The sequence below is a fragment of the Peromyscus leucopus genome, chromosome 6 (genome assembly GCF_004664715.2).
Source record: "Peromyscus leucopus breed LL Stock chromosome 6, UCI_PerLeu_2.1, whole genome shotgun sequence".
Lineage (NCBI taxonomy): Eukaryota > Metazoa > Chordata > Mammalia > Rodentia > Cricetidae > Peromyscus > Peromyscus leucopus.
The window spans coordinates 70,859,493-70,869,110 of NC_051068.1; the positions used below are offsets into that span (position 1 = coordinate 70,859,493).

The window sequence follows — 9,618 nt, forward strand, 5'->3', positions numbered from 1 at the left end:
CCCGAGTCCTGCTGGCCCCGGGCCGCGAGCCCGAAGTGTGGAGCCCGGCGGCCCGACCCCCGGGTGCCCGAGGGTCCCTGCGTCCCTGCGTCCCGGAGCCGCCGGCCGCTCGCCCCGGGCTCATGAGGTTCGCGCGAGCTCGGGAAGCGGGTGCCGGCGCGGGTCACGGCGGGGCGCGGGCCCGGGGGGCTTCGGGGCTCGGTCGTCCCGGTGTGGCCGCCGCGCTGACGCCAGCCTCACCAAGGAGACGCCGCGTGGCCCACCGCACCGTCTCTTGTGGCGCAATCGGTTAGCGCGTTCGGCTGTTAACCGAAAGGTTGGTGGTTCGAGCCCACCCAGGGACGACGGGCCTCAGGCTTTTAACGGCTTTGACAAGAAACAGCCACCGGGAAGGAGCTCACTCCTGCATTCTATTCAGAAAACCTGAGACCCACAAAGAACTGCAGCCTCTGTATGAATGAAAGAAAGAAAAAAAGCAACCCTATTGTTTATTGTTTATTTATGGCCTGGCCTCTGGCAAGGAAAAAACAACCAAGCCGCCTTTTTTTTTTTTTTCTTTTTCTTTTTTGGAATCGGGGCACCTGTGGACAACCCCCCCCTGCAGCTGGCTTTGGTGTATTACGGAATAGGTAGAGTGGGAATCCTTAATAAAAGAAAATTATGGACAAGTCGCCAAAGCACGGGACACAGACCGGATTTAATAAAACAGGTAAACTTTACACCACTGTTTAAAGATACGCAAACCAGAAGAGCGACCCCGCAACGTAATCGGTAATCAGAAAACCCTAGAACCAATTTAATTCGAAAACCATGTGCTGTGTGAGAGGAGGCCAGGTTTGCCGCTATCTTAGAGAAGGGTCAGACGGGGGCGGCAGGCCCTTGGACAAATTGTTCTAAAAACAAAACAAAACAAAACAGGGTATGTGCTGCCCCTTTGCTCCTAGACCCAGACAATTAGGAGCTGCACACTAGACATTTCCTGCCATAGCCTAAAGAATGTTATATAACATAACTGACATAATAAACAAAGACCAGATGTGTCCTGTGGGATGTTTCTGCTGTTACAGATTGTATACCACAGCTGTCAGAGGGAATGGGTTTCCTGCAGATAAAAACGGGATGTCTGACTGTCAGAGGAAATGGGTCTGCTGGCAAAATAGATACAATAACACAGATGGCTACCGGAGACGGCCGTTCCCTCGCAGCTGCAGCTCTCCAATCAGTTGAAAGCAAGCGTCTCTAACCTTAATTATGCAGCAGTCCTGAGCTTGTAACTGTGTAGAGCTGGAATCCCCCCAGATCTCCTACCCCTATAAAAACCCTGCTTGACGACTACTCAGGGTCTCCCCTGCTCTGCTGCTCCCTCAGACCGACGCAGAGTCCCGAGTTTTCTCGCAACAATAAAAAGACTTCGTTTTTGCATCAGATTTGGTCTCTTGGTGATCTTTGGGGGACTCTGGGTACAACAGTGTAGAAACACCAAAATAAATCACAGAAACGGGCAGGTCGGGCCGTGCGGTCTCGGTCTCTGCAGACTGGCGTCCACCGAAGCCTCGGACCGCTGGTTTGCTCCCCTGCTTTTGGAAGGACCCGTGCAGTCTGCCCGCTCCCGAGGGACTCCAGCCTGAGCCGACAGCAGGCGAGGGAAGTCTGTCACGTGCTTGGGGAAAACACTGCGCCCGCAGGAGTGGCATCGACCCACGCACTGCACAGTCAGCAGCCGCCCTCTGCACCCGACCTGATGCAGGCCAGGCGCTTCCGAAGCGTCGGCAGCGCCCGCCGTGGGGCCTGTGGCTCGCCGTGATCGTATAGTGGTTAGTACTCTGCGTTGTGGCCGCAGCAACCTCGGTTCGAATCCGAGTCACGGCACTCCTCGCGTCCGCCCCAGCCTGCTGCTTTCTTGCCCCCTGCGCCCCATACCTGGCTAACGTCTTGCCGCAGGCTCCAGGCTCCCTTGTCCAAGCCCAGCTGACTCCAGGAACTCAAACAGCACTGTTGCAGTTTGGGGCTGTGGTCTTCACTGTCCATCCCGCTGTCTCCGGTGCACTCGTAAATTCGCCTTCGCCGGCAACCGCGCCCAAGACCTAGGACATAACACCCCTACCCCTAATTTTGGTCTTGGTCAGGATGATACAGGGTCCGAATGTTCTGTCTGGTATTTTGTCTTAGTGGTAACACATCACAAGTGGGAAAGCTTGTTTATGTGTACTGCCCCACCCCTTTGAGAGTAAAATCTTTATCGTCTACATGCTGAATAACTATTGAAGATGAAAACCCGTCCTAACTAAGCAACAAGACTGCAATTTCCATAGAATACAGTCTATGATCTAATCAACACAAGAAAATAAGAATATATATATATATTGTCCTGGTCAAAGAGATCTGAGAAGCATGAGCCGCATCCCCACGGTGATCCGTTCTCCAGAGCCCCATAGAGAGAACAACACACTAGGACACTTAACAAAACCTGGGCTCATCCCAGTGCAGGAAGGCAGACAGGAGATGGATTATGTCTAGATGTGCTCTTTAAGCGTGAGATGGCTTTACTTGAAACACTTTTATTAGTTGAGTTACAGAACAAATACTATTCGATGGGCTATTTGGAATTAATTTGATACCCATTTGACAGACATTCACGTTTAAAAGTGGTGGAATAGGAATTCAGCTGTCGGCTCTCTTCATGAGCGGAGTAGACATGGCACTGTTTGCCAATGATGCGTGTGGGCAACCCATCCCCTGGGAACACTGTTGTCCTTGGATGTATTTTGATGGGAAGCTCTTCCAGTCCAAACTTCTCAAAGCCAGCCGGGAAAAGACCCCACTCATCGACCTCTGTGATGGTCAGGCTGAGCAGGCTGCCAAGGTGGAAAAGATGCGCCAGAGCATCCTGGAGGGGCTCAACTTCTCCCGGCAGAACCACCCACTCCCCTTCCCACCACCTCCTGCTCTGCCCTTCTATCCAGCATCTGTGTACCCTCGGCACTTTGGGCCAGTCCCGCCCTCACAGGGCAGGGGTAGGGGCTTTGCAGGAGTCTGTGGCTTTGGAGGCCACTATGGGGAAACGGTCGCAACAGGCCCTTACCGTGCCTTCCGCGTGGCAGCAGCATCGGGACACTGTGGAGCCTTCTCAGGCAGTGACAGCAGCAGGACTAGCAAGTCCCAGGGCGGAGTCCAACCTATTCCTTCTCAGGGAGGGAAGCTAGAAATAGCTGGCACCGTGGTCGGCCACTGGGCTGGAAGCAGGCGGGGCCGTGGGAGCCGAGGACCCTTCCCTTTGCAGGTGGTATCTGTGGGAGGACCAACAAGAGGGCGTCCAAGGGGAGTTATTTCCACTCCAGTGATTAGAACGTTTGGAAGAGGTGGAAGGTACTATGGCAGAGGCTACAAAAGCCAGGGAGCCATTCAGGGCAGGCCTCCTTATGCTGCGTCAGCAGAAGAAGTGGCCAAGGAACTGAAGTCAAAATCGGGGGAATCCAAGTCCTCTGCCGTGTCCTCAGAAGGGTCCCTGGCTGAAAATGGAGTGATGGCCGAGGAGAAGCCAGTGCCCCAAATGAATGGGAGCACAGGCGACTCCAGGGCCCCCAGCCACTCTGAAAGTGCCTTGAACAATGACTCTAAAACGTGCAATACAAATCCTCACTTAAATGCACTAAGTACAGACAACGCCTGAGGCAGCTGTCTTAAATAAAGAAGAGTAAACTTATTTTTATAGAGGGTGAAGGACGCTGGAAGGGTAAGGATTTCGGAATATCTAGAGAGAAAGAGAGCCTGCAGTTACGTACATTTTGTCCTTTCCGTAAGAGAAAAATGAGGACTTTGGAAATTCAGATCCCTCTTTGATATCAGAGATTTAAACAACACAGTTTTTTTTAGTTTTAACCAGTTGTAGTCAAAATGCTACAATAAAACAAAAAAGAGAGAAAGAAAATGAAGAGCATTTGACTCCCGCACTTAAAATGAAGTACACAAAGTTTTAACTGGTTACGACAAAAGCCTAGAGTTGTGTTTCTTGAACTATAAAGAAAACAAATTTTGGCAGTCTTTAAGTATATATAGCTTAAAATATAATTTTTAGCATTTGGCACCATATGTATGCCATTATATTTGATTTCATTACTGTTTCACAATGAAGCTTTGTTTTAAGGCTTTGATTTTTATGATTATGAAAGAAATAAGGCACAACCACAGTTTTTCTTTCTTACTTAAATTCCATCACTGTGATGTGGTTCTTTTTGTGTTAAAAAAAAAAAGTGCAACTATCAAAACTAAAAAAAATTATAGAGTAAACTACTGTTTGTGCTGATTTTGAATACACAGTACATCATACATACTTTACAAGCAAGTTCAATGGAGATAAAGTTGAAATCATAGAAGATGCAAATGACCTTTCAAAATCAACACAATGTGTTCTGAAACTTCGTGACTAATACCATGCATCTGTGATCAATGAGCTATGTGGTTTTGAATCGGATGTAGACCATTAGTACTACTACTTGAGCTAAACTTCTGCATGGTTCATAATTTTTAAAGTGTGTAGTTAATATTATGCATGTTATTGTCCTTTCTTCCATTCTTACCAGTATGTGCCCATTTGCAAAACAAAAATGCTAATAATCAGTAATAGTCCTATAAAAGATGTTAACTCTGTTTAGTCATTGACTGATCTTGCTCTAACCTTAAAATTTTGTGATTATTGACCTCTGTTGCATTTATTCTAAACCCCCCAAAATTATCTAGCCGTTTGGAATATCGACATTTCCCTGGTGTACTCACTGCTGTGTGCATTACTGTTCTTTGTTGCTGTTTTATGCCTTCATATTAGCGAAATATGAAATTCTGTGAAAAAAAACCCTTTGATCTTAAAAAAGAAAACACCCCTCCCCTACTGTAGCAGGAAACAGATTGCTTGTTCTTGAGAAGTTTCCCATCAGGAATTTAGTAGAAGCAGGTATACTTCTATCATTTCGATGTTTTGTTACTGTTTCCAAACAATGTACTTTGAATCAGAATCACTTCTTACGTTTCATATACTTCCGATGCTCTTCATCACATTAGTGATCAGAAATGAGGTGTAACTCCCCAGCCCCTGCCCGCAAGAGCTAAGTAGGATCTTACTGTAAGTTGAAGGGAGTTCCGCCCTAACTCATGGATTGTGAAGAATAAAAGTGGTGGAATAATCTCACAGTATAAAAGACAGAGGCTGAAGAAGAGCCTGCTTGATGGACATGCAGAAAACTGTTTTAAATTATGTTCGTGTGTTTGTTTGTGTAAACTCCCATGTGATTGTGAGCACACGTGTCCCAGGATGCTGTGGGGATAAGGCAGCAATTTGAAGGACTCAATTCTCTCCTTCCACACCATGTGGGCTCCGGGAGTGAACTGGGCACGTGACAGACTTCCCTCGCCTGCTGTCGGCTGAGGCTGGAGCCCCTCGGGAGCCGGCAGACTGCTACGGGTCCTTCCAAAAGCAGGGGAGCAAACCAGCGGTCCCGAGGCTTCGGGGGACGCCAGTCTGCAGAGACCGAGACCGCACGGCCCGTCCTGCCCGTTTCTGTGATTTATTTTGGTATTTCCACAGCACATGGTTTTCGATTTAAATTGCTTCTAGGGTTTTCTGATTACCAATTAGGATGCGGGGTCGCCCTTCTGGTTTGCGTATCTTTAAACAGTGGTGTAAAGTTTACCTGTTTTATTAAGTCCGGTCTGTGCCTAGTGCTTTGGAGACTTGTCCATAATTTTCTTTTATTGAGAAAGGATTCCCACTCCACCCATTCCGTAATACACCAAAGACAGCAGTAGGGGGGGTTGTCAACGGGTGTCCCGATTCCGAGGGAGGAAAAAGGGGGCCTTGTTGTAATTTTCTTTGCCAGAGACCTGGCCATGAATAATCTGTGACAGGGGAAGGTAGGGTCTCAAGGATCTGTGAACAGAATCGAGGAACGTGCATTTTCCATTTGTTCACAAGCCGTTAAAATCCTGAGGCCCGTCGTCCCTGGGTGGGCTCGAACCACCAACCTTTCGGTTAACAGCCGAACGCGCTAACCGATTGCGCCACAGAGACGGTGCGCTGGACCACGCGGCGTCTCCTTGGTGAGGCTGGCGTCACCGCGGCGGCCACACCGGGGACGACCGAGCCCCGAAGCCCCCCGGGCCCGCGCCCCGCCGTGACCCGCGCCGCGCACCCGCTTCCCGAGCTCGCGCGAACCTCATGAGCCCGGGGCGAGCGGCCGGCGGCCCCGGGACGCAGGGACGCAGGGACCCTCGGGCACCCGGGGGTCGGGGCCGCCGGGCTCCACACTTCGGGCTCGCGGCCCCGGCGCCCAGCAGGACTCGGCGACGGAGCCCAAGGGCGCTTTAGGGTCCGGTCCTTTGCAGACCCCGAGCACGGACGCGCGAGGGCCGTCACCCCGGGTGTGCTGGAGCCTCGGCGCGGCCCGCGTGGCAAAGGCGGGGAGTGCGGTGCGGGTGCTCGGGAGGCCGGACGGGAGGGAGACGGCGGACTGGACCCGGGGGTGGAGAGGGACGGTGGGTGGGGCGGGGTGGGGTGGAGAGGACGGGCGGGTGGGCGGGGTGGGGTGGAGAGGGACGGGCGGGGTGGGCTGGGGACACGCAGCGCGCGGCCCAGAGGAGGGCGAGCCCGGTGGAGCCCAGGGCTCACGCATCCAAGAGGCTCGAGCGTTTAGAACCGAGCGGACGCAGTGGAAGCCAACTTCGTTAGGAAGACAGTAAAGTCACGCGGGTGTGTTTGTTTTTGTTCTTTCAATTAACCGCAGACACGGGAGGGGGGAAACGAACAAAGCAGAGGAGGAATTGCTTCTATCAGCGGTTTCTAAGGGTGACCCATTTTTACTAAACTTACAACAGGTTTTGGACAGTTGTGTTGCTGGCCCGGGACCAGGGGTGGTGCTCATGTTAAACTCGGGAACCAAGAAAGGAAGAAAGGACTAGACTATAACCCAAGTTGAGACCTAGTTTTTCTAAAAGTGCTGTTTGGCTGTCAGGCAAAAGCTCCAGGCCTCCAATATTGCTTTTTCTGTTTTGTTTTTCTTTTTGTACTAACCTAAAACCTCTTATGGTTCTTGTAAAAAAGCGTTAAGAGGTAAATCCAAATGCTGAAGAGCTCAACTCGTGGCTTTCACCTTTTGATTTCAGTTGCTCCAGTGGTAAGGCAGCCATAAAAGGGTTTTATAAAAGCAGGCGTGAAATAGTAGAGGTCAAAGAAGGTGTCTGTTCTTTGTCACAGGAAAAAGCCAGGGGAGAGCGCGAACGCAGTCCCCCACTACCATAAATTGTGCAGTCGACTTTCCCGCACTTGGGGAAATCGAAGGGGTCAACACACCCCAAGTACCATTGGTGAGTCTCGCCCTGGGAGAAACCACCTACTTGATCATGGTGTCTCCCCTGCCTGGTAAGTATGCTCGCCTCCCCACCACACACCGCTCAGCCACACCGGACCTGCGCTCTCAACACACGGTCACTTCGCCGCCAGCGATCGCCGGCCTCCCCGGACCCGCGCCCGATTCCTGCGCTCCGCTGCCACCCGCGGACCCGCGCTCCCTCCCACGCCGCGCGCCAAATCCCTCGCGTTTCCGCAGCGGGTGCGGACCGGCAGACCCTGCGCCCTCTCATCTGCATAGACCACGCCCCCGACAGGCACCCAAGGGTGACATCACATCCCTCCCCTTAGCCATGCTGGCTTAGGGAACTCTCTTGCGCGGGGAGAGCTGGATGGAATGTTGAAGGACCAGAGAGACAAATCATCTTGAATTGTCTCCAAACTCTCAACAGCCGTGGGCTGCCCACCGCTTGGCCTAACAGCCTTGTGACTGGTTTTGTTGAGTACGAATAGACCCCCATCTCCCTCCAACACCAAGTCGGAGAATGATGTCGGGGAGCCTGGGAGCCAGCCCTACAGCAGAAGTAGACCAAAGAGAGATATGCATGGTAATCCTTTACCTTCAGGAAACTTGATGAAGAAGGGCTTAGCTTGGGGCCCAGGAACAAACAAGATGAGCTACCTATTTCCTGATGCAATGGGATGTCTCATCAACAGCTCTTGAAGGAACACAGGCTCAGCATTGGGGATTTAATGCATGCTGCTCAGGAAGAGCTGCTTTCGACCGGGCGGTGGTCAAACATCCTTTGTTATCTCCACAAATTCCTTGTTATAGAATAGCCACTGCGGTGTATGGTCCCCTTCCCCAAGGAACAGTAGGAATAATTCGGGAAGAAGCAGTTTAATGTCTCAAGGATTTATTGTACACCCAGGAATTATAGATGAAGATTACCAGGGTGAAAGTAAAATTATGGTATATGTAAAAAGGACTATGCAAAGAGAAGCTGGTGATAGAATTGCTCAGTTGTTATTACTCCCATGTTTTAAAGTCAAAGCAGCTCCTCTATGTAGGAGAGAAGGTTTTGGAAGTATGGGGTAAAAGGTATTTGGCAAACAGTCATCAATGATGGAAGGCCTAAACTGAAAATAAAACCAAATGAGGTTGATATTGAAGGGTTATTGGATTCTGGTGCCGATGTATCTATAATTTCAAAACAAGAATCCTGGGATCCCAACTGGCCTTTAAAAGAATTTGTAGGCATTGGAACCTTATCTTAGGTAAAACAGAGTGTAGAGTGGATTAGATGTATAGGGCCTGAAGGACAAATAGGGATGTTAAAGCCTTATGTGGCAGATATAGCCATGAATTTATGGGGGAGAGATTTGTTGCAACAACGAGGAGCTCAAATGAATATTCCTACAATTTCAGAAACAGCTTGTAAATGACGTTTAAAATGGGGTATGTTCCTGGAAAAGGCATTGGAAAAAGTTATCAAGGAAAATCACAGACTATACAGGTTGTCCAACAAGATAAAACAGCTATCCAAATTTAGAGTAGGGGTCACGGCTGGTAACCCAACTGCTCTGCCTTTACAATGGCTAACTAATGAGCCTGTATGGGTGGAGTGATATTTTATTGGCTGCTTCTGATACAAATATCTTAGAAAAAAATGTTTAAAGTGATACAGAAAATTTTACCCTGTTGAGGATTACAAATTTCTCCTTAAAAAAATACTAATACCTAAGGAGATTCTCTTAGTTATTTATTATTTAAATTAAGTAATCAGAGAATTCAGCAGCAAAAGGTACAGATTAGAAGAGATCAGTTCCACACTTGTTTGTTTGTTTGTTTGTTTTTTGAGACTGGGTTTCTCTGTGTAGCTTTGGCTCCTTTCCTGGAACTCACTCTGTAGCCCAGGCTGGCCTCAAACTCACAGAGATCCGCCTGCCTCTGCCTCCCCACTGCTGGGATTAAAGGCGTGCGCCATTTTTTTTCTCTGCCCAGCTTTTTTTTTTTCAGTTCCACACTCTTAATAATATTAAAAAATTATTGGTTGATATTAACTGGTTGCAGGCTACCATTGGATTGTCTAGTTAAGAATTAAGTAACTTGTTTCAAATTTTTCAAGATAGCTCAGATTTAAACAATCCAAGACATTTAACAGCTGAGGTGGGAAGGGAATTAGCCCAAGTAGAACAAAACCCACAAAATGCCTATGTGGGTCGATTAGATCTCACAACTGAATGTATTTTCAGAATTGTACCTTTCAGTCATTCCCCTA

The 9,618-nt window shown here is 49.3% G+C and overlaps 1 long non-coding RNA gene and 4 other non-coding genes across 5 annotated transcripts; 3 read left to right on the forward strand and 2 right to left on the reverse strand.

Annotated features, from left to right (window-relative positions):
• The first annotated feature begins 269 nt into the window (after window positions 1-269).
• Trnan-guu lies at window positions 270-344 on the forward strand. Its single transcript has one exon. It is a non-coding gene; the product is annotated as a tRNA-Asn (tRNA).
• LOC119088284 lies at window positions 283-1,430 on the forward strand. The gene is made up of 2 exons (XR_005091907.1): window positions 283-709; window positions 1,068-1,430. It is a non-coding gene; the product is annotated as an uncharacterized LOC119088284 (long non-coding RNA).
• Window positions 1,431-1,797: 367 nt separating this feature from the next.
• Trnah-gug lies at window positions 1,798-1,869 on the forward strand. The gene has a single exon. It is a non-coding gene; the product is annotated as a tRNA-His (tRNA).
• Window positions 1,870-5,987: 4,118 nt separating this feature from the next.
• Trnan-guu lies at window positions 5,988-6,061 on the reverse strand. The gene has a single exon. It is a non-coding gene; the product is annotated as a tRNA-Asn (tRNA).
• A 1,190-nt stretch (window positions 6,062-7,251) lies between these two features.
• Window positions 7,252-7,416, reverse strand: LOC114680939. Its single transcript, XR_003732841.1, has one exon. It is a non-coding gene; the product is annotated as a U1 spliceosomal RNA (small nuclear RNA).
• Window positions 7,417-9,618: the final 2,202 nt, after the last annotated feature.